Source organism: Cavia porcellus, unplaced genomic scaffold, assembly GCF_034190915.1.
Source record: "Cavia porcellus strain 051 isolate PalLab524CR breed Dunkin Hartley unplaced genomic scaffold, mCavPor4.1 scaffold_31, whole genome shotgun sequence".
NCBI classification, from domain to species: domain Eukaryota; kingdom Metazoa; phylum Chordata; class Mammalia; order Rodentia; family Caviidae; genus Cavia; species Cavia porcellus.
The window spans coordinates 37,356,333-37,384,237 of NW_026947514.1; the positions used below are offsets into that span (position 1 = coordinate 37,356,333).

A 27,905-nucleotide genomic window follows, 5' to 3' on the forward strand; every position below is an offset into this window, starting at 1 on the left:
AAATGTGTAATTGTCATTGTACAAAAGAGAGGAAAAGAAAGTGCTCTAAAGGATATAACTGCATGTATATTTAAGTGTATAAGATAGATAACCACATTACTGAGTTTTGTTGGATCATTGAACAGAACTGTTTGCAGTCTCACTGTTAGAATGTCCACTTTATATGCTTTAATTTTGTAACTTGAACAACTATTTCTAAGATGACAATATGTAATCTATTAACTAGTGATTTCTTACTGTTTATTTTTTCTGAAATTCTGTATAACTTGTACCCTTTTTCTACTTTTTTTTCTCCTTAAATAAAATTAAAAAAAAAAAAAAGACATCCATTAGACACTATGGCAGAGGGCAGGGCAGAACAAAGCTGCTTAATTCAGATGGCTGGCAGGCACTTGCTTGGAGATGTTTCTGCCGTGGAGCCAGGGACTGACTCTCCCACACCGTAAACCAAATTAAACTTTCCCTCCTTTAACGCGTGAATGTGGGGTATTGTGGTTCACTGAGGTGAAAGCTGACTTAATACAAGGACTTTATAAAAGGGCAGATGATCCTCAGTGGTGAAGCAAAAGAAGAGAGAAAAACCAGCCACCGTGTTTGGCACCCTGTGCAAAAAAGAACACTGACAGGAACAAATTCTATCAATAGTAAAGTGAAAATCAGATTCTGTAGGCTACAAAATGGTCTGTGTGTGGACCTTAGAAGCAGCAGCATAAACAGCGCCAGAGGCCTTCAGCCTCCTTTAACCACAGCAGCATCCTCCTTTCAACAACTTATTCTGAATAATGGTTCCCACTGGTATCTCAGTGACAGTCCACCCTTTTACTCAGACCAGAAGTTGCCAATTACTACAGAGTTTTTGCTTTTTCTCATCCATGGGGAATGAGCTGCTAAGCTGTCTTAAATGTAAGTCCCTTCAATTCACTCATCACCATTTCACCTAGGATTCGCCTTACTCAGGCCTCAAGTGTATCTTCAATGAGTCCTGACATCTCCTAAATGATACGCTGGGGAGCATCCCAGGTCTCTGTCACCCAGATGCCCAGGACCATACTTCACTGAGTTCTTTCCCATATGAGACCACAGGGCCACTTCTTTGGGTAGAAGTAACACAGCTCCTTTGTCCTTTTCCAATAGCAATGATCATGGTCATGTAACGAATTCAGGGCTTGGAATCAAGTCAAATGAGTCCATTATTAAAAGTGAATGAAGATCTTCAGGAACCTAACAAAAGGCTGGGTAAAGAAGGTAGTGGCATTAAAACTTCAAGTGCAAATGGAATAATGTGAAACTGGTTTTAAAAATTAATGCCAATATAATATCTATGCTTTTATAAAAGAAATAACCTATTTTGAAACAATGGTGGTTTGCATATGCAATATATCTTAGATGTCTGCGGTATCTCTAAAACCTCAGAACACTAGTGAATTTTTGTTTCTGCTTTTGGTTTTGGTTTGCTGCGGGAGAGGAGGAGTTGAGACAAGGTCTCACTATGTAGCCCAAGCTGGCCTCAGTCTCACTATGGAGCCCAGGCTGGCCTTGAATGTGCAGCAATCCTCCTGCCTCAGCTTCCCAAACGCTGGGATCACAGGCACATACCACCATACTCAGCTGAATTTCCCTTTTTAAAAGAAAACTTAGCATTTAATTTGGGTTATTATGATGACACTGTTTTCAACTTTTAAAAAATGAACCTGGGGGCTGGGGATTTAGCTCAGCGGCATAAGCGCCTGCCTTGCAAGCAGGCAGTTGTGAGTTTGATCCCTGGTACCAATAAAAATGAAAAAGACAAAAAAAAAAAAAAAAAAAAAAAAAGAACCTGAATAGAGACTATTTCCAGTGAATAGGATTTTGGGTGGTATTTATTTTTTATTTGCTTACCTGAATTTTAAAATGACAATTGCACATATTTTCTACAATAAAAAATTTTTGTTTTTATTTAAAAAAAAAAAACCAATGAGATGGGAAATATAGTATTACATAGTGGCTTAAAGACCAGTTCTGTAAATCACACAGTATAGACCCCAGACATCTACATTTTCATAATAAGCAGAAAAACAATGAAAATAAAGTAGAAAATTTTTCTTGGGTTTATCAAAAAATTCCAGAAAGTATTTCCAAAGGTCTTTTTCAGTAACTCACTGTGCCTTTCATTTTCTCATCCTTGGTTTGTTAACAAACCCCAGCAGCCCACAGTGTGGAAGTCTGAGTGAGAAAGAAGGAGCTACTCTTCTTTAAAGGCTGATCGTGAAGACTCGCTCAGCAGGACGGGCGAGGACTTGGCTGATTTCTGTAACAGTAACTCCAGTGCTGCATCTTCCTCTGGTGCCTCCTGTGCGCCTTTCCTGCTCACCACCTGCACCGTGCTGTGAGGTCTTCCTAGGAATTCTAAAGGGTCTCCCTCTGGGAGGTAGGTAGACAGCCTTTCCCTGCAACTGACTGTAGTTAATTTTGATCTGCTAACAAACCCGCAGCAGCAAGCTGGTGACAACACCCACAGTGAGTTTCTCCACCTTTTTCCAAACAACTTTCCCTATTTCTTTTATTTATTCTGTCTTTAGCATTGGACCAGAACCAAGTACTGCAAATTCCCAGACCAGGTGATTTTTAAGGTTGTTGCAAGCACGTCACAATGTCCTTATTACAGCCACCACAAAAGAATGGAACAATCAACCCTATCAATTCAGTACTTCTGGAAAACAAGCGTGTCCCCATTCTCAGGGTATGATGCTGCCACACTTGCAATCTCATAAGAAACAATGTCACTCATCAGCCAATGCCAGCCGTGCCGCTGAAGCCTCCCACTCTGACCATGTGTGATTAGGGCATCCTGAGGGAAGGGGCCACCTCCCTCACCCCTTCCGCTGGCCTTGACCAAGCCCCGGGTGCCCTGAGTGGCAGTCAGCACTGCTACAGAACAGAAGCAATACTTTCCTTATAGGGCACTTTAGGACTCCATGAGAAAGTACATGAAACCAAAAGCTACAGAAACTAACATTTATTGAGAGCTTGCACTGTACTACACAAACACTGGTTACACACTGGGAAATAAACTTACTGGGGTTTTTGAGTGCGCTTCTGCTAGAAGGTAAACAGTAATCTTAAGCAACAGTAAACATTAAAAGCTACAAGTAGGGGATATAGCTCACGGGTAGAGCACTTACTTAGCATGAACCAGGTCCTGGGTTCAGTCCCAGAACCAGGAAGAAAAAAGAAATTAAAAGCTAATCACGGCACTAAAGCAGAAAGTATTTACCAGACAAACTAAACCTACAAAATTTGATATGGAAACCACCACAGATCCCACAAATTCTGTATTGCTGACCCCCTTTACATTGAACCTGAAAGTACTTTTAAGTTAAAATTCATAGAAACAAAATCCATAGAGTGGTGGCTGCGAGGGTTGGGAGACGCGGACATGAGGAGCCACTGCTTTAACTGACTTATAATTGTTTTGATGGGCGAAGATTCAGTTTTCCAAAATAAACTTTCCCTTTCCCTTCCCCTTCCTTTGTTTTCTCTTCCCTTCTCTTTTCTTTTCTTTTCTCCTTTGTACTGGAAATTAAACCCAGAGTGTTCACACCGAGCTACTGCTTCCCCAACCAATCTCTGTTTTATTTTTTGAAACAGGGTCTCACTAAGTCACTGAGATGCCCAGACTGGGCTGGAACATGTCATCCTCCTGCCTCAGCCTCCCGGAGGACTGATATCACAGCATGTGCCTCCACACCAGGCTTCAGAACCTTTTAAAATGAATTCTCTCATTCAAACAAGACTGCATGTTCTGCAAAACATGCTCACCGTTCTTCAGGGTGTAAACGCTGAGATCTTTAGAAGGAGAGAATGAAGGAAACTCATATCAGATGACCTCATTTTGCTCAGGAAAATACGAAGTGAGGTCTTCTGGCAGCAGGGGCGCAAGGGTGGGATGGGTGCCTGAGAAATGAGCAGTGCCCAGGGCAAGCCACAGTCCAGAGCAGGAGCCACACACAACCAGGGATGCACACAAGGACCAGAAGGGCGGCTGAGGCCAGGGGCCTCAGATAGGAGCAGTAACAGCTGGTGGTTTGGTAAATGTGGCAATTACCACACATTCTAAAACCAGGCACATAATCAGGGAGCCACGTTCACGATGTGCACGGTGCGACTGTTCCTAACAGAACAAGGAAAAGAGTCAAGTCCAGTTGTTAAAGGAATGGCTGCTTCACACAAGGGAAGACCACTACACAGATAAAATGAGTCAGTGACCAGCATCAGCAAGGATGCACCGTCAATACATCAGTGTCATAAAGAGCAGGGAGAGCGGGCAAAGAAGACACATGTACTTGGAAGTCATCTGTGTACTTCATGCAAGTTAAAAACACACATGTATGTACACTTTACAACCAAACACCAGAAAGGACACCCACCAGCATCAGAGTGGAGGTGATAACGTCAATCACAGGTGAGCTCAGTCTCCGTTGGGGCAGGCAGGGGGTGCAAGACAGACACTCCTGACACTTCTCAGCTGCTGTTTAACTTTAGAATGAAAGCAGACTTGGCCACGACTGCTGGCAGTGTGTTGTAACAGGCGTCTAGTGCAGTGACGAGGCGGGAGGCAGGTGGAGAGCGTGCTGGACCAAGAGTCAGGAGGCCTTAGCTCTCGCCCTGCTGCGGTCCCAGCTCTGGTCCAGCTGTCCTGTGGCCTCGGGCAGTCATCTCTTCTCCACGTCCCATTTCTTCACCAGGGAAATGAGGATCACGACTTTGCCTGGGCCAACTCACAGACTTCCAGATTCTTCCAAGGAACCTAACCCAACGCTTTCTGCTGTGTATTTGAAAACACTGAGTTACAAGAATCACTGCTCCCTGCAGGATGCTGAGATGCTGTCTGTGGCTCCTGCCTGGCACACAGGGCACAGGACCCTCCCAGGACGCCACGGAGGTGCTGTACCCAGTGCAGTCGCCAAGTGCCCTCCCTGCCACATCCCTTCCACAACAACAGCTTGGAAATTCTTTGGTCTCAGTACCAAATAATACTGTGGTCCTGGGCATTTATTGTCTTATTTATTTTTTTAACACCAAGTACATTTACTAGAAAAGAAGGAAGTTATGAAATATCTTCATATCTTCCCTTAAGGAATTTAAAATAAAAGAGAATAAAACCAAAAACAAATGAAAGAAAACAGTAAGATCAGAAAACACAATCGCTTATCAAAATGCCAACCTCATTTTTCATAAAGATTAACATTTTGATCCTCACATTTCTGTAGAAATACAAAAGACTCAGAATAAACAACACTGCTAAAGGAAATTACAAATTTAAAGCTCCAACCCTCCCCAACCCGATAACTTATCACAAAGTTACACCAATTGTCACAAAACAGCACTGATGTCAAGATAGACAGACCACCAAAATAACAATGTGAAGTCCCAAAATAGATACCCACATAACAGACGATTGATTTCTGGCAAAGATGCAAAAGCAATTAAGTGGATAAAGGACTGTACCTTCAAAAAAATACTGGAACAACTGGATATCCACATCTAAAAACCCCAAACCTTATAGCACATCAAAAATTTCTTAAGACATCAACTCGAAATGGCTCACAGTGGGTTACAGTAAAGACAGGTGTGGCCTGAGTCACTGCTTTGGCCAAAGTCATTCTCTCTGGGACAGAATACATGTTTTTTCTTTCAGCTTGTCACACTAGTAAAACAATACAATGTTTATACATGCGTGACATTTATTTCACTAATACGTATGTTGTCAAGGTGCATCCATTTACCTATAAAAATGTCCAGTTTATCATTCTTTATGGCTGACTAGTACTCCATTGTATAGAACCACCACACCTTTCTTACTCATCCCTCAGTCAATGGGCATTTAGGCAGTTCCAAGATCTGGCTGTTATACACTGTGCTGGATAAACATGGATGCACACATATCACTGTGGTATGATGTTTTTAATTTTGGGGGCGACGATACCCAGAAGGGGAATAGCTGGGTTGAATGGGACCTCCAATCCTAGTTTTTTGGGGCATCTCAGCACTGATTTCCACAGTGGTTGCACCAGTCTGCATGCCCACCAACAGTGCTGAAGGGTTCCTTTTTCCCCACAACTCCGCCAGCATTTGTTATTGTTTGATTTCTTGACAGTAGCTATTCTTTCTGGGGTGAGGTGGAATCTCAGTGTCGTTTTAATTTGCATTTCTCGAATGACCAGCGAGGTTGGACGTATTTACTTGCTGCTTGTACTTCTTCATCTGAGAAGTGTGTGTTCATCTCAGACGCCCACATTTGGATTGGGTCTTTCAACCTCAGAGGACTGATTTTTTTTTTTTTTTTTTTTTTTTTTTTTTTTTTTTTAGTTCTTTGTATTTTCTCAATAGTAATCCTTTGAGGAAAAGGCTGGCAAACATTTTATATCCCACACTGTGGGTTGTCTCTTCACTCTGTTGGTGGTTTCTCTTGCTGTGCAAAAGCTTTTCAGTAGATGAGATTCCATTTGTTGATGCTTTGCAATAAGCCCTGTGCAATCTGGGTTTTACTCATAAAGTCTTTGCCTACATCAATGTCTTCAAGAGTTTTACCTACTTTATCTTCCAGCAGATTTAATGTTTGTCTTAATATTAAGATCTTTGATCCATTCTGATTTTAGCTTAGTACATGATGAAAGAGATTGGGTAAATTTTAATCTTTGGCATGTAGAAAGCCAATTGTTACCATCACATTTACTAAAGAGGCTATCTTTCTCCCACTGAATGTGTTTGGAGGCTTTGTCAAAGATAGGGTAGCTTAATGTGTCTGCAGTTATTTCTGCATCTTCTAATTTATTCCACTGATCTTCAGGTCTGTTTTCCTGCCAGTACCACACTGTTTTTATCACAGTAGCTTTATAGTATAATTTCAAGTCAGGGATTGTGATGCCCTTTATCTTTGTTCCCAAGATCACCTTTGCTATTCTAGGTCTCTTCTGAATCTAGATGAATTTTAGGATTTTTTTTTTTTTTTTTTGTCTAATCTGTAAGACATTCTATTCAACTTTTGATTGGGGCTGCACTGAATCTATGCAACAGTTTTGGAAGTATGACCATTTTTATTCTATTGGCTCTTCCTACCCAAAAGCACAGAATATCTCTCCATTTTCTAATATCTGCCTTAATATTCTTTTTTTCAGAGAACTATAGTTTTCAATGCAGAAGTCTTTTAAATCTTTCATTAGATTAATTCCTAGGTATTTCTTTTCTTCTATTTTTTTTTATGCTATTGTAAAAGGTATTGTTTCCTTGATTTCACGCTCAGTGAGTTTGTTATTTATGTACAAGAAGGTTACTGATTTCTATAACCAACTGCATTACTAAATTTACTTCCTAAATCTAGAAGTTTTTGGGTGGAGTTTTTGTGGTCTTCTAAGTAGAGTTTCATGTCATCTGCAAATAATAATAATTTAACTTCTTCCTTTCCTATCTTTATTTCTTTCTCTTGTCTAATTGCTCCAGCTAAAGTTTCCAGGACTATGTTAACTGGAGTGGAGACAGTGGACATCCTTGTCTTGTTCCTGATTTTAGAGTGAAAGCTTTCAGTTTTGGCCCACTTAGTAGGATGTTGGCTGTTGGTTTGTCTTAAATGGCTCTTATCAGATTGAGATAAAGACCATTTATTCCAATTTTCTGTAGAGTTTTATCATGAATGGGTGCTGGACTTTACATTTATTGAGATATGATTTTTGTCCTTGGCTCTGTTAATTTGGTGTATTATATTTATGGATTTATGGATGTTGAACCATCCCTGCATCCCTTGGGTGAATCCCAGTTGATCCCTGTGTACACACTTTTTGATGATTTGCTGCAGTCTGTTTGCCAGCATCTTATTGAGGATTTTTGCATCGATGTTCATTAGGGAGGTTGGCCTGTAATTCTCTTTCTTAGTTAGGTCCTTCTCTGGTTTTGGAATAAGAGTAATGCTTGCTTCCAGAAATGAATTTGGGAGTATTGCTTCCCTTTCTATTTCATTAAAGAGCTTGAGAAGTAGTGGCCTTAGGTTTTGTCTAAATTTCTTGTAGAATTCAGCAGTGAATCTATCAGGGCCTGGGCTTTTCTCTGTTGATAGGTTTTTAATGACATCTTCAATTTCATTTATTGATATTGCGTTATTTAGGATTTTTATATCTTCTTGATTCAGCTTTGGTAATTCACATGCATCTAGGAATCTGTCCATTTCTTCTGTATTTTCCATCTTATTAGAATACAAGTTTTCAAAGTAGGTATGGATGATCTTCTGGATTTCTACAGGGCCTGTTGTAATGTCACCCTTTTCAATCCTTTTTTGGTAAGGCTGGCCAGGGTTTGTCAATTTTACTTAATCTTTCCAAGAACCATCTTTTCGATTCATTTATCCTTCTTAACAATAGTTTAGTCTCCAGTGTGTTAATTTCTGCTCTGATCTTTATAATTTCCTCCCTTGTACCAGCTTTTGTTTTAGCCTGCTCTTCTTTTTCTAGAAGTGTGAGGTTCGACATTAAGTTGTTTAATGTGCTTGCTGTGTTTTCCTGATATAATATTTATTGCTGTAAGTTTCTCCCTTAAGACTGCTTTGATTGCGTCCCACAAGTCCCACAAGTTATCATCAGTCAACTGTGAAAACTGTCTAATTTCTTCTTTAATTTCAGCTACACCCCACTAGTTGTTCAGTAGGTGCTATTTAATTTCCACGTGTTGATGAAGTCCTTGTGGTTCCCTCTGCCATGGTTCCCAATGTCAGTGCGCTGTGGTCTGACAGTATGCACAGCAAATTTCAGTTCCTTCACATTTACTTAAGGATGTTCTATGAGCCACTGTATGTTCTATTTTGGAGACTGTTTCGTGTGCAGCTGAGAAGAATGTATATTCTGATGCTGTGGGGTGGAACACTCTATATACATCCACTAAATCCATTTGCTCAAAAGTTTGATTTAGTTCTAATATTTCATTATTGATTTTTTTGTCCAGTTGATCTGTCTTCTTGTGAGTCAGGTATTGCGGTCTCCCAATACAATTGTATTAAGGCTTATTTGATTTTTTCATGCCCATTAATAACTGTTTTATATAACTGGGTGCACTAATATTTGTTGCATATATATTTATGATTATTATCTCTTCCTCTCAGCTTTTTCCCTTTATCAGTATATAGTGACCTTCTTTATCTCTCTTACTCAAATCTTGGCTTAAAATTCACTTTATCTGCAAATAGAATAGCAACCCCTGCTTTTTGTTGGATTCCCATTACAATATTGTTTTCCATTCTTTAACTTTTGGTCTATGAATTTCTTTTTGGATTCAATGTGTTTCTTGTATACAGCATATTGTTGATTCTTGCTTCTTGACCCATTCTGCCAGTCTATGTCTTCTGACCGGTGAATTGAGACTCATTAATATTAATGGTTAAAACTGATATGTATTGATTTATCTTTGTCACGTTGTTTTCCTATCATTATTTCCTTTTTTTCCCTTCTTTTTCCCTTCCCTCTAATTGTTTGCCTTCCTTGGTGGGTTCCTCGTGTTGGGGTTCATGGAGTTATAGTCCTTATTATCTCTTTCTAGAATGTGCCTCAGAATCTTTTGGAGTGCTGGTTTGGTGGTCATAAATTTCCTCCAATGTTCTTTGTCATGAAAGTATCTTATTCATCAATTTTGAAAGTGTTATGGGATATATCAATCTGGGCTGAAAGCTGTCTTCCTTTTGAACTTGGATTACTTCACTCCAAGCTCTCTCCTTGACTTGAGAGTTTGTGCTGAGAAGTCAGCTGTGATTCTGAAGGGTTTTCCTTTATAGATGATTTGTTTCTTTTCCCTAACAGCTTTCAAAATTCTGTTCTTGTGTTGAATTTCTGGAAGCCTGACTACGATATGCCTGGCTATAGATTTTTTTAGCATTGCTAATTGGAGTTCTATATGCCTCTATTATTTGTATATCAAATTCTTTTTCTCTTCCAGAAAAGTGTTCTGTCACGATGTCTGTGAACGTTTTTAATATCATTTGTGGTATCTCTTGCCTTTTCATTGACTCCAATCAATCTTAAGTTATTCTTGGTCTCACGTAGCAGCTGCTGGATTGATTTCTCATGGCCCCTTGCTTCTATTTGACAAATCTTTCTTTTCCTGGTCACTAACTGCAGGCCTGTCTTCAGTATCTGAGATCCTGCCCTCACACTGGCCTAATGTGCTTCAAATACTTTCAGTGGAGTTTTTATTCTGGATATCTGCTTGAATCTGCTTTACGGATTCCACTTGTTTCCTACGCTGTGCTTCCATAATTTGCTCAAGCTCATCTATTTTTTTGTGTGTGTCTGCTCTAACATCACTAAGGATGCTGTGTATTTTGGTAATCTCTGCAGTTATTTGAGAGATTATTTCTGATTTCATTTTTCCAGAGCCCCATTCAATTGCTCTGTTATCATTTGGAGAGACCTAGTAGGGGGCTTTCGGGTTTCCCCACCTCATCGACCCCTGGGTTTGCCTTTGCTGAACTGGGTGTCTGAAGATGGATCTTGTTTAAGTGTCTTCTCATTTCTTTTCAACAGAATGCAAAAAAATTATATATAATATGTACGTCTGTAATACATCAATTCTGTCTTCAATGGTTAAGATTCAAAATGGATTAAAGAGAAAACTGAAACGTGGGAAAAGAAAGAGAGATTCTAAGTAGGCTGGAGGACAAAGGTAGATCCCACCAACTTGGGGAGACTGATGCAGGAGCTGGGAGAGATGAAGGTGGGAGAGAACAAATCCCACCACGAGGCGGCCAGGAACCAGGCTCACACTCAAACAAGCAAAAGACGGTGAGAGAGAAAGAGAAACAGAAAGCAAACTGAGTAAAACAAACAAACAAGAGGAGAAAAGAACAACAAAACAAAACAAATTTTTAAAAAGTCTACTTTCAGGATTCGCTCTAGGTTCACTAGCAAACAGCCCGTGAAGACAGTATCCCAAATCGTGCCACCGTATCCCCGCAAGCCAGCAATTGCTTTATGATGGAACAACAGACAACCTTAGCAGCCCTGTCCTGAGACCAGACTCATTGTGCTCGCCACAGGCCAAACAATTTCCATGTGTCTGCAGCCAGCTAGGAGCTGCTGGCGGAAGCTGACAACAATTCTGGTTCTGGGCTTATCTGGCCCAACTCCAAAATGTTTCCCAGCCAATCTCTCCCTCCTGTGGGAGGACCCAGTCCTCTGCCCTCACCACCAGCCAGCAGAGACCTCCACGTCCACCGCTCCCCTCCACCACAAAGCCTTTCCACAGAGGCTCTAGGGCTGCCAGCTGCCACCGCCACCATGGCCACACGCCCCCAGTCCCAGCAGCTCCCCTCACACAGAGAGTCCAGCTCTGGCCAAGGCGCCGCCAGCTACCACCTTCTTCATTGAAGGTTTTCTCTTCACTCTCCGTGGGCTTCGCTTCAGACTGCAGACTCTGCCTGGGTGCAGGGGACCCACTTCCTCCCTTCTTGTCTTCCACAGAACGGCGTATTCCTGCTTCTAGATGGTGACTCTCAGAGAGGCTGAATTCTCTGTTGCTTACTATGCCACCACCTTCCTGGAAGTTGTGGCATCTGCTAGTTTAATCTCATGACCATGTTATTTTAATAAACAAAGGTTCCCTGTGGAACCATCCCACAAATGACATTATGGACGACAGGTGGATGGACCCCTGGCTTTATCTATTTAACCTCATTTTTTTCTTTTTTCCAATGTTCTCATCTATTCTTTTTATTTCATTGAATTTTTCTCTGAAATTCAAACTTTTTCTTTTCTATGAATGGGTCCAAATTCACAGACTTTCGGTGAGGATCAGATAATACAGGTAACACCTGGAGATTACAAAATTAGATAGAACTGTACATTGCTATTCACTAGAGAGAAAGAAAACTCTGGGAGTGGAAAATCCCAGACTTTCCCACTGTGGAGCCCACAGCTCGCACTGTCCCTTCAGCCCATGAGGTTACTGTGGTATCACTCTGGGCCAAGTCCCTTCCAGACAACCTCTGGGGGGTGGCTCTGAGCACCTGCTGCTGACACGCTAGTGCATTCCACGTAAAGCATGTGAGTGACTTTATAACCTACTCCACCACTTTGGCAGGTTCCTGTTCTGTGCCATCTATCTCAGACCAGCCTGGACCACAGAGACAGACCCTGTCTCAGAAAAAACAAAATAAAAATAGTAATAATGTGTGAAAAACCCAGAGCACAAAGACCAAAACGGATGATAGATTTGGGAAAACTGGAAGAAAGGAACAAGGGCGGGCTGAGGGGAAGACAGGGAGAGCAGAAAGTGTGTTAAAAAAGGAGTGTGGGTATGTGTGTGCACGCCTGTGTGGAGGATCACCGCAAGTTCAAGGAAGGGAAATGGAAAAATTAGTAGAAGAATAATACATGGAAACAGTCTTTGTGAATAAGGACAGGAGAGGGGCTTAAGTAAAGGGAATGGAGGAGAAAAGACGAATCAAGATAAACCGTGTACAAATTCCCTGTGATGAATGTGACCATATGGGTATCCAAAGTGTCCCCACATAATTCATCTATAAAAACAGTACGGATTTATGTGTACATGAGCTCTCCACACACGTGCACGTGACGTAAGGGCTGCATCGGGCTCATTAACACATCTGTCACTGCAAGTACCCATCCCTTCCTGGATTTCACCGCTCAGCTCGGCAGGCCCGGGCAGATCCCCGTGCCCCGGCTCTGCAGATTAACCGGCAGGGTCACCGCTCTGGGAAGGGCTGCCTCGAGGCTGACGGGTCCATTTCACCCACGAAGTGGTGGGCATCTGCGGGCACACAAACAGCGTCTGGCAGAAGAGTAAAAGGATGAAGAAGTAAAGGAACGACGCGCTTTCTACAGCACTCAGGCTGCCTGCAGGAACCCCAACCTTGCTACAATTTGTCTCTTTTTTAACAATGTAGCAGCAGGAAGGATTTCATTTCCTTGGAGAAACCAGGTGGGGTGTTACTGTTGCTATTTTCGATTCTGAGGAGAAGCACCAAATGAATGGGTCGTTTTGGTGTTCGGTTTCAAGGGGCTGGGGATGGCGCCCAGGGCCTCCCGGGTGCTAAACCTCCATCTGACCACCCGGCTACATCCCCAGACTAGCGTACTTTTCACTTCGGCCGCTCAGAAACCCTGAACTGAGTCTCAAGTTTAACTATGATTAAGCTGAGTTAGATAGAAATTAACAGGCAGCCAGCAAGGAAGCAGGCCTCTGGGGACGACAGGGAAGATGACAACACGAGGGGAGCCAGCCTGCAAGCTGGTGGTTACCCTGCGATTAGCACCGCCTGGCCAGGGTGGCAGCCCAGGGTGCCTGGCACACAGATGGGTGACCAGAGTCCCGCCCGCCCGTCCCTCTCGGGGAATGTCTCTGCGCCTTCTGTGAGCCCCGCTAAGTGCCTGCCTCCCCGTGCGTTGATCTAGCTAAGCGGCTATGCTCCGAATCACAGAGGCTGCAGTTCAACCCACGTTTAGCCTCGGTGTGACTCTGCCATGTAAATCACCCCTGACAAAGGGTTAATCGGCAGCCACCCACCCCGGATTCCTCCTGGAATCAGGGTGCTCTTCTTCTTCTTCATCTCCAAAAGGACTCTCCTACCTCCTCCTTCAGGTCTCAGCTTCATTCCCCAATGATGTGAGACCATGAACTCTGACATCTGACAGGCTGGGAGTCGCCCTTCCTGTCCACACTGCCGGTCACTCAAAAGTACACCTTTCTCCGAGGGTGTGCCCATGCGAACTGGCCCGCTTCCTTCCCTTTTCTGTAACATTTCTTTCCCCAGATGTCCAGAATTATTAACCATGAGAAACTGAATTGACGCTGGGGATGTAGATCAATGGTAGATCACTTGCCTGTTAAGAACAACAGTTCTGAGTTCCATCCTCATCGATGGAAAAGGAAGGAAGGAAGGAGGGAAGCAAGGAGGGTAAGGGAGAGGAAAAGAAAGCCCTCAAATAGCTTCCTGGATGTATTTTACAGTGAAATGTTAGTTTCTACTTGTAATAATCACACACACACACACACACACACACACACACACACACGCATGCACTTTGGGATTTCACTTTTAAGAACCTTGGTACCAATCCATCTGGAAGAAAAAGGGAGGTCTCAGCACTTGGGAGACTGAAGCAGGATGATCAGTGTCGATGCAAGTTTGAGGCCAGTCTGTGCTAAATAAGTGAGTTCAACGCCAGTCTAAAGTACACTGTGAGATTCTGGCTTGAAAAACAAACAAACAAACAGTTGTAGAGCTCACTCTGGAACCATCTTTTCCTCAGTCCTGGAGCAACTGGAGACTCTACACATTCCTGAGCCTCATGTCCCTGCTGATGATTTGTTATCTTTCAAATTCCAAATGCCAGACTCATCAAGAGAGTTAAAAGAAATTATCTCTAAAATTGAAATGTTTGGCAGCTGATGGCAGCCAAAAATATGCTGGCTGTTACAAGGAGAAGTTTGTTTCTGAAACATGCTATTTCTTTAGGGAAATGTTTGCCCAGTTTAGTGGCAGCTGGAGAAATGTTTTCATACTCAGAAGTTAATTTACTATGAAAAATGGGCCATGGCACAGTGGTCTGCCTTTCTCTTGGCCCGCACGCCCGCGAGGGACCAGGGTCACATGGATGTTATCAACAGAGGAACCAGCTGCTGCTTGGCCAGGACCTGTTCTTCCTTTTCAACAGTGACTGTGTACAGAGGAAATTAGCAGAATCAACCTTCCCGGACAAGGGCTTATTTTGTGTGACAATAACCAGGTCCCACGGCAGCCCTGAGCCACATGTATGTGACTATGAAGGGGACCACACTATGTCACCCCATCACATTTCCCTTGGGCACAGAGATGACTGACTGAGTTGAAGGCAGTGAGCGACAAGAGGACAAGCTCTAAAAACAAAGCATTTCCCCTCCTTGTAAAGAAAATTTCCATCAGGTGTGGTGGTACATGCCTGTTAGCCCAGTACTCAGGAGGCTGAGGCAGGAGGATTCCATTGCTGAGTTCAAGACCAGCCTGGATTACAAAGAGAGTTCAAAGCTAACCTGGACTACATAGCAAGACCCTGTCTCAGAAAAAAAAAGAAGAAAACTAAGAAAATTCCCAGGCTTACAGGTGTCTCCCCTGCCTGTACCAGAGAGAGGCAGATGGATCTTACTGTCGCTCATCCGTGGCGAGGGTTAACTGTTAATCAGGGCAGCAGATCTTGCTAGTGAGGACAGTGGGGTACCATCCACACCCTTCTCTCCTGCCCAGGACTTACTCCCCCCTCCTTTGTCCAACCTCTTCCCTCACTCTGTCGCCTTTTAGGGTAGTATTTAAACCCCCAGACTCAAGTTTCCCCTGGAGTCACATCACATTCCTTTGGAAAGACCTATCTAGACACACAGGTAATTAATGCTTCTCTCATCTTTCCTGTCAGGACCTCCTGCCCAAGCCACTAAACCTAGGCAGGCGGAGCGACAAAGTTGTTTTTCTTTCTGTGGCTCCATGTGTTGCTTAATTTAATTGCTTTCTAAACCAGGAATGGTGGTGCACAGGAGGCTGAGGCAGGAAGATTGCCACAAGTTTAAGGCCAGCCTGGGCCTGAACTACATAGCAAGATACTATTGGGGAAAAATAAAAAAGCAAAAAACTAATGTGAATAACTAAATGCTTTCTGATCTAATTTGATTCCAAACACTAGGGTGGTATAAAAACACCAACCACATTCATGGAAAGCTGGGAGCTCCCGGTGAGACAGCATTCATTCCGATGCACTCCACTTGCAGGCACCGACACACACTGAGGAGTAAGCCGGAAGTGGAGCAGAACCTGCTGCACCCGAGTGCCTGGGGGAGTCCCCAGAGCAAAGCTTCTCCAGATAGAGCAGAAGTGAGGGTGACCCTAGCTCAAGGGGTTCCCAGGGCAGCAGGACCCGGCCCTCAACCAGCAAGCCTTGTCCAACTAGACCCCACAGTCAGTCCATCCCTCCAACCCACAGCACAGCCAAACCAGGGGGAAAGTAGCCAGGCATCTTTAGAGGATGAAAAAATATGTTTATAGACCTTAGGAGGCTGAAAGTTTTAATGAAATTTATATTTTATCTACTGTAAAGAGAATTTTTGCACTACATGAATAATGTGACTTCTTTGTGGGGTTTTTTCTTTTTGAGACAGGATCTTGTTATGCGGTTCAGGCTGGCCACACAATCACTGTGTAGCCCAGGTAGTCTCGACTTTGCAATGATCCTCCAGCCTCAGCCTCCTGAGTGATGGGCCACCACGCCCAGCTTTTTTCATGGTTTTGCTGTTTGATGTGTCATCATAAGGACTGAGTCCAGGCCTTTACCATGAGGTATACATTCCCATATCTTTTTTTTTAACTTTAACACAGGGTCTCACTAAGCTCCCCAGGCTGGGTTTGAACATATGATCCTCCTGCCTCAGCCTCCTAGAATGCTGGAGATATAGATGTGCAACGTGATGCTCAGTTAATAAAATAGCATTTAAGGTCAGGGATTTAGCTCGGCAGCATAAGCTTTTGCCTTGCAAGCACATAGTCATGAGTTCAATCCCCAGTACCAAGAAAATTAAAATAAAATAACATTTAATGTTACAGAAATTTAAAAAAACCTCAGCTCCACCACCCAAATATCACCACTTCCAATATGTTTGCGAATTCTTCCATCATGTCTCTTTTTTAGAACTGCAATTATGCCATGACTTTATTTTACTTCGCTAATTTGTTTATTTGTTTGTTTGTTTGTTTGTTTTAAGACAGGGTCTCACTATGTAGTTCAGGCTGGCCTTGAACTCACTTTGTAGCCCAGGCTGGCTTCAAACTAGTAAGGGTCCTCCTGCCTCAGCTTCCTGCTGGGATTACAGGAGTGTGCCGCCACACCTGATGGTTCTGCTGAATGTTAAGAATTAGCAGTTCCATGTCACCAGTCTTCACAAGCACAATTTTAATGCCTCCATTATAATTTCATAGCTCCTAAAATTTCAACTGGAGAAGACTAGCAAAGGCCAGTTTCCCGGTCAAGGAAACTAGAAAGAAAAAAATTCAGTTATTATTTATTCATTTCTTTGTTATTTTCAGCAATTTATCCTCCCCTTGCTGAACTGCCACTGTCCCCAGGGTGCCTCAACCCTGTGCTGCGCGGAGAGCGTGAATTCACCCAGTCACGCTGAGGTGATCACGGCGGGCAGGAGTGGGAGTGAGCACCAGCACCGAGAATCCAGGTCCACAGTGAAGAGCAGGACCTGCACACCCCAGCCAGGGCCTGAGCAAAGGGCCGCACCTCCAGCCAGACCCCGCCCCCCACCAACCCGGAGTCCAGCAGTCAGCCTGCAGCCGAGGCGGAGGCCTGCGGCACAGTCTCCTTCCGCCCAGGCAGGCTCGCAGCAAACCTCTGGGCCCCTCAGGTCCGGACACAAGCAGAGGCCAGCCACTCCCTGGAAGCCCGGCCACTACACAAGCCTGAGGTTCTAGGATGCTACAGAAGGCAGGACTCACCGGCCAGAAAGCCCCAATCTCAAGCATCTGCCCTGAGGCAAAGCACATTCCAGCTCCCGGAATGCTACCCTGCAAGTTTGAATCTGCAGCTCGGTTACTGGGTAGTTGCGGGTCAGGGCAGAGCTTCACCAGCTCGTGACACCCTGGAGGTCAGGCAGGTTCTGGCCTTGGACCTCTCTGGAGGGCAGCCGCAGGGCTTGCTGCTGAGGGACGCTCGGAGCAGGTTTGCCAAGCTGCGGGAGGGGCTCAGTGTACCACCGTCTCCCCTGACACAGAACTACAGCAAACAGCAGTAATGGAGAAAACTCAAAGTGTGAACATCACCTCCACACTGTTGTAATTTCTTTATGAGCTCTAATAACTAGAGAACAGTACATACCATTTAAAACACACAGTTACTAAGACTGCTATCCAAAAACAATATAAAACAAATTCTAATAATTGACTTTACACTTAATGATCATACAAGGTATTCTTAAAATCACCTCCATTCTCCCTATCTCTCGTAATCAAAGTCCATCAATTGAAAGAGAAGGAAAGTCCATGTAATAAACAAGTGGACACAACACACGCATTTCACTCTGCTTTACAGGAATTTTAATCAATTATTCTTATCAATAAACTTGTTACTTATCTTAAGGTGACAAAGCCAAAAAGGGATAAAATAACCACTAGCTCTTTTTTGCCCAAGCACATTGCTTCCTACAGTGCGCGGTCAGGGCCACGGACATTAAAGAGGTGACAGCTTGTGCACCATCCACGTGGGCATCCTGGTAGGCAGTGAGCCTGTCTGAAGAGCACCTGGAATCCTGTCCCAGGCGGAGCTCATAGCGGTGTCAAGGTCACCTTCATCCTGTAAACTGACATCACCTGACAGCGTCAGTGCCGCAGGGCGGTCAGGGATCAAGCAACTGACCATATAGTGGAAGATCTCAAATCGGCCCGCGAGACCAGTGGGGGCCGGGCACAAGGAAGAACAGGAGCGTCCAGGCAGCACAGTGGCACACGCGTAGGGTTCCCACCACTCAGGAGGCTGAGGCCGGAGTCCAGGACCAGTCAGGGCAACCCAGAAAGAAAGGAAGGAAGGGGGCAGTGAGGAGGAGGAGGAGGAGGAAGACAAGAAGAAGAGGGAGGAAGGATGGGTGGACGAGCAGACTGCATCCCTGTGTCCTGGCACCCTTCTCTGCAAACACAGCTGAGGTTCGGCGCTGTCTTAATGTCCTGTCTCTGACAGCCACCTGCACAATTCCAGCCCACCCCAGTGGAGCAAGGTGCTGACCAGGCCACTGTGCCCCCTTCACCCCAGGGTGGTGATGTGGGACGCCTGCCACCCCGCCCAATGTGGAGTGCCTCCCCGAGTGCCAAGAAACAGGTCCAGAGCAGAGGTGCAGGCCTGACGGAGCCTCCCGCCTGCGCATCTGTTTAGCTGCACTGGTCTCTTCAGAACACCCTTTCCTAGTGGAACACGGTCCTGTCACTGAAATGGCACAGTCAGCCCCTTGCTCAGGCCCCGCCTCCTCCACAGCTCCTCTAAGCTTTGGCCTGAACGGTCTGCTCACATCTCCCAGGGGGACCTGGGACTCAGCCCTCAGCTCTCCGCTGGACAACATGCTCCTTCACAAAAAATACACATCCCAAGCTCTCTTCCTGTTCAAGTTTTACCCTGAGACAGGATCTTGCCAGGTAGCCTAAAGTGGCCATGAACTTGCCATCCTCCTGCATCAACCACCTGAGCGTGTGGAGCTACACGCTTGCACCACCATGCCCCGCAGAGAAGACCTCTTTTAGATCATGATGCCTGGAACAGTGGCAGACAACAGCTGGCCCCAAGCTTGAAGCTATAGGAGGGTCAGCAGTAGGGCCTGATGGAAGGCCTGTGGTCCCTGGAGGTGCCCTGCCCGGTGATCCCAGGGCCTCACCTTCATTCCCCTCTCCTGCACCCCAGCCCAGAGCTGAACAGTTTTGCTGTACCAGACTCTCCTGTCACACTCTGTCCCCATCTCCCCAGAAGTCTGCACCACCACTAAAACCTCTGAAACTGTGAAGCCAAATAACCTTTTCTCTAAGCTGACGCACTGGGGCATTTGATACAGTAACAGAAAGCCGACAGCTGCAACCAAAGGGTTGAATGAAACATGAAAACACATTTCCTCATTCTGTTCTATAGAAAGTGTGAGTGAAGAATAACATAGACAAAAGCCAGTTTAAGACATAAACTAGAATATAAACACATCCACAAAATAGGTGACCACTCCTCAGATAACCTAAAACTGATTACAGTCTCTCCTATGGCACACACGCGCAACGCATTTTGCCTTTTGCATTCTGTTTTGCTTTTTGGAGGTACTGACACTGAACCCAAGGCCTTAGCTACCCAGCCCTTCCTTAGTTTTGAGACTGGGCCTTGCTAAGTAGCTGAATTGTCCAGGTCAGTTCAAATCTGCAGTTCTCCTGCCTCGGCTTTCCAGAGTGCTAGGATTATATGCCTACGTTACCATACCAGGCTTATTTTGCCCTTTTGCTTTATGAAATTGATTTTGCTTAAACATAAAATCATCACTATATAGTGTAATAAACCTTCACAAAAATATTTTGGATCCCAACCCTGAGTGGGAGGGGAGCTCCTTCCAAATATCAAAGACCAAAACTACTCAGCAAGTACAAGAGGAACTCCTGGAACGCAGACACTTTCTGAGCCCCGCTGACGGAAAGACCTAAGCGGGTGAAGGCTCACGTCATGCTGCCCGCTCACCGAAGGCACCGATCTGCCCGAGTCTCCGTGCTGCATGCACTCCTGTCAGACGCCACGACAGAAAGCCCCGTGAAAGAAGAACAAATGGAGGTTTCGTTCCAAGCGAACTGCATCTTATTTGTAATCTTTATGATACAACCAAACTGGAGTGAAGAAACCCACGCTTGGCCCTGAATTTTAAAAAATAAAAGAAGAAAAAACCAAAGCAGATCGTATCAATGAATTTATAAGGATGAAATGTTGTTTGCTTACCCTGTGCTTTGCAGGTTACAGAGTAAACGTTTTATAATTTTACATCTTTTAATTCTCATGAAACTTCTCTCACATGGATACTAATATCAGCAATCCGCTGTGTTTGTTTCCGGTCCTGGTGGGAGCCGGCACACGCACTGACACATCCCACTGCAGCCACTGCTCCCCTCCCCTCCCCTTCCTGCAGCCCGTGGCCCCTTCCTTTTGCAAAAGACTCCTCTCCCTCTATCTTACTGTCTGTCTTTTATTTTGCTCTTTATTTACACTTTGGGTTTCTCACACTAGAGAAACCTTGGGATATTTAAGCTCCTGGAGATAAGGGCCTCACCCCAAGTGGCTCAGCTACTGATACATCTTGTTCCTAAATCCACATTCTCAACCTCCAAAATCAGGCAGTGTCCACTTTTCACGTCCTTATAGAATTCAGTCTTTGAGGAGCACCAGCCCTTTTTCGATCAACAAGGGGAATTCCTTGACCCACTAACTCCAAAATATAGCGTACACTAACTCCAAAATATAGTGTACAGTTCTGTTTAGAGATGTACAAAATCATCACTACAAATTGCTGCCAGAGCCACGTAAGGAACTTTGGTCCCTACTAAGTGATCCTCAAGGTTACATGCTCCAGGTGACATTTTTCAGCTTCCTTTCCTTCTGCCACAACACAGGGACCCACAGCCCCAGTGCCTCACGGAGCACGCTGAGAGGCTCAAATAAAGCATTCAAACAAGACCAGTTAACAGTGAACCGCAACACCATTTGCCTTTGACAGAGTATATCAATGCTAAACTCGTCCTCACATACCTCTTCCCCTCGTACTGGAGAGTGAATCCAGAGTCACTGTACTGAACTTTATCCCCACTCCTTTTTTAAATTTTTATTTTGAGGATTTTGTTCATTCTCCAAGTTGCATGACCTGAACTCAAAACTTGTGATCCTCCTGCCTCAGCCTCCGAGAGCGCTGGGATTCCAGGTGTGCCCTGCCATACCCGGCTCTCAAGCACTGCTGTATTGTAAAGAGAAATGAAATTTATACCCGGCTAACAGTCTCACAATTCAACAGTCGTTCTGGGCGGCCGGCCAGTCAGAAGTGTGTTATTCATAGTTTCCAGGAATGAATACCAGCAACTGTGCCCTTTGTCCTAATGCCATGGAGGCCGCAGCCCTCCGAGGCTGTGAGAGAAGCTTGTGTATCCATGAGTGGCGTGGGCAGCGGTGTTTTAGCCCTGAACATGTGCACAAATGAAGCACCAGCTTTGCTGCGCTGGCGGATTAACTCGAGAGAGGAATTAGTCCGAATTTCTCCATTTCTTTAGAGAAATTACTCTGTTACTTCTCTAACTCAAAAGATCAAATTTTTATTCTCTAATAATACCTCACAAAGTAAATAAAAATAAGAAACAATTATGCAGGCAACAGCTTTACAAAAAAAGGCACAAAGTTTCCCTTAAAAACAAACTAAATTCTGACACATATGAACAGATGGTTCACAGAAGTGGAAATGTAAATACTGCACAAACATCTTCAATAGTGTCCACCTTCTCAAGGAGACAAACTGTCTTATCGCTGCCACATGATCACAGTGACTGCTTTAAACTCCAATATAGTGATACGTAGGCTGGATCATAAATGTGCTTATATAACTTGAACTAGTGTCCGCACTCTTGAGAATTTATCCTAATTATTTAGAAGCAAAAAGATAAATACACACACACACACACACACAAAATGGATCGTCAAAAATACAGGAATGGGGCTGGGGATTTAGCTCAGCGGCATAAGTGCCTGCCTGGCAAGCTTGAGGTCATGAGTTCAATCCCCGGTACCAAAAAAAAAAAAAAAAAAAAAGGAATGTTTGGCAAGTTATGGCACATAATCAAAAAAATTAAAACAAAAACCCAACACTGTAAAGTCTATGGAAAATACTAAATTAAAATATTCTAAAGTGCCCAGAATCCAAGGTTATGCATATTCAATAGCAATGCCACTCTGCAACATAGATGCATATAGACAGCTAAAATGGAAAGGGCAAAAATAAAGTTGGCATAGTGATGCAACACAATTTTGGGTGTTTTTTGATTGGTGTTTGTTTGTTGTTTTTGTTCTAGGCACTGACACAGGACTGTCACACTAAGCTAGAATCTCCAGCCCTTTATTATTTTTTTTATTTTGAGCTGGGTCTTGCTAAATTGCCAAACTGCCCGACTGCCCAGTTTGTGCTTGAACTTGCAATCCTCCTGCCTCAGCCTTTCCTGAGTGCCGGGATTACAGATGTGTGCCAGCACGCCCAGCTCACACAGAATCCTAATTCAAAACTTGTAGCATTACTGCTACCTTGGTTTCTAGATGAAAATGTAACCCCCACACACTCTTCTAAAACCGCATGTCACTCTTTATTACATCACATTTATTAACTGGGAAAAACACTACATAAAGTTTAGAAAGTGGTTACTTCTACAATAAAAAGTAACCTAAAAGGAAGTATCTCCTTGAGGATGTGAGTTGTGGTTAATAAAAATAATAACCCTAAACCCTTTCCTGTAGAGAATTAGTTTGCTGTACTGCTGTGATAATCCCTGCTGCTAGTCCTGCAGACTCACAAATCCCCATAATTCTCCTCCAGCTTTTCACACTAACCACAGAGGGCCAGGAAAGGCAGTGTGGCTCAGTGGTAGGCATTTGCCCAGCATGCACAGGCCTGGGGCTTGATTCTTGGCACCCCCACAAAAGGGGAAAAAAAACCAGCAACGCCCTAACTGAAGAATTTAATCCTGTGGAATTTGTAAACTATCTGTGGACAACGTCAGAAATAGTTTGGTCCGAGTCACTAACTGACCTGAATACATTTAACTTTGCTCCTTAGTCCCAGGCCTGGGGATGGCGCGGGGCCCTCCCTCTACTTCTCATTGGAATCCCACGGAGACTGACCGCTTTCTAAGCACCAGGGCAAATCGGCTCCCTTCACGTGACCCCCAGCCCGGGAGGCTTTCTGGAGAGCACATCAGGACCTGTGAGGGTTCAGAGAGCCACCTCTGAGGGCTCGGGCTGTCCCTCCTGGGCACGGTGGCCTAGGTTCCCATGGTGCTGCCATGGTCACCCAGCCATCTAGAAGCCAGCAAGTGATGTGGCCACACGAATGCTGCAGTGCTGAAATCAGTGTCTCCTTCTCCTGGGTGGCAGGAGAGAGTCACCTGCCACAAGAAAAAGATTTTGCTTTTTTTGAGACACGATCTCACTATGTAGCCCAGGCTGGCCTCCAACTCACAGTGATCCTCCTGCCTCAGCCTCCTGAGTGCTGGAATTATAGGCATGTGCCACCAATCCTGGCTAAATTAATCTTATTGATAAAAGACACCCATGAAGGGAGACTGCTGACTGTCATCTGCTACTGAGACACATTATCTCGCTCAGGATGACCTAACGCTGAGCGCCTCTGCAGCAGGATGTCTCCCAGCTCCTCAGCACTAACGGCCGGCCTCCTCCTCTGCACGCCTTCCCTTCAGGCAGGAAGGACACTGTCCTCCCCCGTTCCCGTTACTCCCACATCAGCCAGCACCCAGATTCTCTGGAATGGCTCTGACTCCCAAACCTGACGTCTGAAATCTGCACACCTCCTGGAAGGCAGACAACCTCCACGCTGTTTACTACGGCTGTAAACAAGACACCATGTCTCCAGGTTCACCCATTCCTCCCATCCCGGAGGTAAAATTCCACGATGCCTTAAGGATTTGGGGTCTTTCCCACTATTGAGAAAACCTACGGTACTGAGCAAGGGAAGCAAACTGTTATTTATTGGGTTCAGGTAGATATTTACGAATTAAGCCTCTTTTCTCTCTTTCTTTCTCTCTCTCTCTCTCTCTCTCTCTCTCTCTCTCTCTCTCTCTCTCTCTCTCTGCTTTAGAAAGGGACCTTAGGGGTCAGGGGTGTACTCAGCAGCACAGCACCTACCTGGCAAGTGTGAGGGCCTGAGTTCGATTCCGAGCACCAAAGAAGAAAACACAGAGAGACAGAAAGGGACTTCCTGAAAGTGCATATGGAATAATTTTTGTGTGGCCCCAAACACAGAAGACATTAACCAACTTTTGCGACACCCAACCCGTCCTCCTCATTCCTGTTAAAGCGTTCACCCCACCCCTCCGCCACTGGGCCTCAGCAGCCTCGGCCCCTCTTGGAGTTAGTGCAAGAAGCTCAGACTGCCAGCCCCCCTGCTCGGGTGGACAGTCCCAGTCCTGTTCCGTTTTACAGTCACCACTCACAGGTGCAGCCCAAAGACACCACATGTGGCCAATGCCAATGGCCCAGGCCGCAAAATACAGAAAGCCATGCTGAGACAGACCATCCTAAGGCAGCCAGAGAATCACAGCAAAAAGTGGCTGGATACAGAGAAGGAGAAGGGAAAGGAGCATTCACACAGCCAGTTACACACGCTCATCAGGGAAACCGAAATACACCGCCTGGCCCCGACCCCCATGGTTACACATCGAGTCGCACGTACTGGCTTGTTTTAACAAAACCAGGATAAACACAGAAAAGGTGAGTGGTGCCACGCTACAGCAGGACAGGTCTTCATTCTCTGACTCAATGCCAGTCCTAGCATTAGAACCCAGGAGCCGGCATCATCGCTCATGCCTACAGTCCAGCACTACGGGAGGCTGAGGCGGGAGAGTCACAAGAGCTCACCTGCTCTGGGCGGTCAGTCACTCAGCGAGCTCTCACCTCAAAATAAAAAGAATAAATCAAAAGGGCTGCAGAGGTAGCTCGGTGCAAGGGCCATGGGCTCAGTCCCTGGTACCAAAATTGTAAAAATAAGAAGCGTTAACAGTGAAGCTGGAGATGGTTTCCTTAGACCTTCACGAAGGCAAAGAATGGATACAAGCAAGCAAGCCAATCATGTCTTAGTGAGAAAAATGGAAAACCTCACAGACCTTGTTTATACCAATCATTCCCAAAAAAATAAGCCCTCTTGCCAAATAATTTGGCCTATTCTTTCTAGGCTTACTAACTTTTGGCAGTGAGGGGTCATAAACTTAAAAAGTGAAGTTTCAGTTATGAATCATGGCTCCTCTTCTGCCTGATGTTCTAGGTTAAAGATCTCACTTTTCTTTCCAACTTCTTGGAGCTGCTATTTTTATGTATAAAAACAGCCATGGGTTCTCCCCTCCCCCTTCTTGGAAGCTTTTAATCTATTTATAGAGCCGGAGATTTCCCAAGCCTAAACATAATTTATTACGGAAAGCAGCTATGCCGTGTTTGATGACTGACAACTTTGGCTGCATTTTTCTCTTATCCCCAGGGAAAAATCAACTGTCCAGCAAATTAAAGTATCCCTTGTCCTTTCATCCTTTAGAGACCAGCAATCAAAAGTGACTTGGGTCTCCACTGGTCTATTTCTGGCTCTGAGTGGATACTAATCCTCAAGAACAGGTCTGCTGGACTACGGGTCAGGCTAAGCACCTGGGAACGGTACTTTCCCAGCTCTTCCCCTCTCCCTGACTCAATGGAAGCTTTGAACTGGTCACTGTGTGTTCTTAGTTCCCCCGTCCACAAGCAGTAACTGCTCCCACAGTCGAAAAGAACACATCTTGGTCATCTGTTCTGGCTTGTTTAAGAAATATAATGGTATCCACTACTAGAATGAAATAATTTTGTTTGTTTTTGAGACAGGTTCTCTCTATGTAGTTTAGGCTGGTCTTGAACTCACAGTGACACTCCTGCCTCAGCCTTCTGATTGCTAGGATCATAGATGTGCACCAATATACTGGCAAATAATTTTAAACAGTCCAATCCACAACTACAAATCCATAGCTATATTTGCATAGAGCACAGCCCTATTACAGAACAGAGTTAATCATAGTTAAACTGATAACTAAATATATCTCCCTCAAGTTCTAGAATCAGAGTACAACACCGGCCCCCAGCACCTGCTGTCCTGGGGCTCTGCGAACTCTCACCAGGCTGCTCCGGTAGCTCAGCGTTCAACGGCCTTTACAGAAGCAGAGCTCCTGGAACCAACCAGAGCGCTGAAGGTGGTGGGTCAGGTCGTGGTCCGCCTCGGAGCCCACAATGCACCCAGGAGGCAGCACACTGAGAACTCGCAGGGTGCAGAGCCCTCCACGTAAGGCCCTGGAATCCTGCTACAGAGAAGGATTCCACCTACAAGGACATGCCCGCCATGCAGGGCTTCTGGCTTCGAGGCCTCTGGCGGGAGTTCTGGGACACCAGGGAGGCCAAGCGTGAGCACCCTTGGCTGCCCGTTGGCCGACACACTGTTGGGCCCCTGCGTAAGGACTCATGGCAAAGAAGTTTCCACGAAATACTGACATTTCAAGTGTCTCCTTACTGCTCCACTGTGCAGACCGCTCCCACATGTGGCTGCGCTCGGGAATGTTTCTGATTAATTTCTTTTCTGTCTTCTTTAGTCTTAGTTTGTTTTGTTTTATACCAGGAATCAAACTCAGGACTTCATGCTTGCCAGGCAGCTGCTCCTACCTCTGAGCTGTGTCCTGGGCCCTGGTCTCATTTAAAGCACCAACTCTCCATCAATTCCTGCACACACTGGCCCACAAACGTCTACAGTTCCTCGAAAACAAGAGACAACTTGATTACCCGTCCAGGAAAACCACTGCACCTCCCGCACCCCAAAATCAAATCCCCAGTAGAAGAAGGAAGTGACGTTGCCCTAAAATGTGTCCTGGTCATTGTGAATCTTCTGATCCAGCTCTGTGTCTGGTAAAGGTTGGGAATCACCAATCCCGATGGGAAGAAAGGTTTGTTCTGCTAACCCTAGCCTTTGGGGTTTGCTTTTGCTTCTGTTTCCCAGCTGTTGCTGACCTTGTTTGGGGGAGAGTTTAAATGCTGTTCTGTAGTTCACACCAAGGCCTTGAGCATGCTGAGCAAGCACTCTACCATGGAGCTACAGCCTGGCCCCTGATACCTGGTTTCTAAATCAAGTCTCAGGAGAAAATAACTATTCCCCCAGAATAAATCAAGATTCTTTAATGGCAGGCATGTGTGGCGGAACATGCCTGTAATCGCAGCACTTGGGAGGTTGACGCAGGAGGATTGCTATGAGTTGAAGTCCAGCCTGGGCAAGTAAGTTAAGGGCAGCCTGAATTACACAGAGAAACTCTGTCTCAAAAAGACCAAAAAAAACCCCACAAAGATAAAGACAAATATTTTTTTTTGTACCCATGTGATCATGAGGAAGACAAAATCTAACCTAGACAACACCAGCTATGAGAACTCCACTGATTTCCTGACATTCACTCCACATATCTGTACTACCAACAATATTTCTTTAAGCACTTTTCCCCTTTGGTATTTTTTTATATCCTTATGTTAAATAATATGGTAAGAAATACAAGGAAAAAGAGAATTTCATAACCACTGTAGTAATATTAACTT

At 44.8% G+C, this 27,905-nt stretch overlaps 1 protein-coding gene across 5 annotated transcripts in view; it reads right to left on the minus strand.

The window, feature by feature from the left end:
* The window catches only part of Syne2 (spectrin repeat containing nuclear envelope protein 2), a 313,170-nt gene that overhangs the window by 268,572 nt on the left and 16,693 nt on the right, over positions 1-27,905 (minus strand). The window contains exon 1 of one of the 5 annotated variants that reach the window (XM_063241109.1): positions 4,407-4,790. The exons of the other annotated variants lie outside the window; for them this stretch is intronic. The gene's annotated coding sequence lies outside the window, so the exon portion shown is untranslated. Of the gene's footprint in view, positions 1-4,406; positions 4,791-27,905 lie in introns of those variants that run through there. 5 annotated transcript variants of the gene reach the window in all.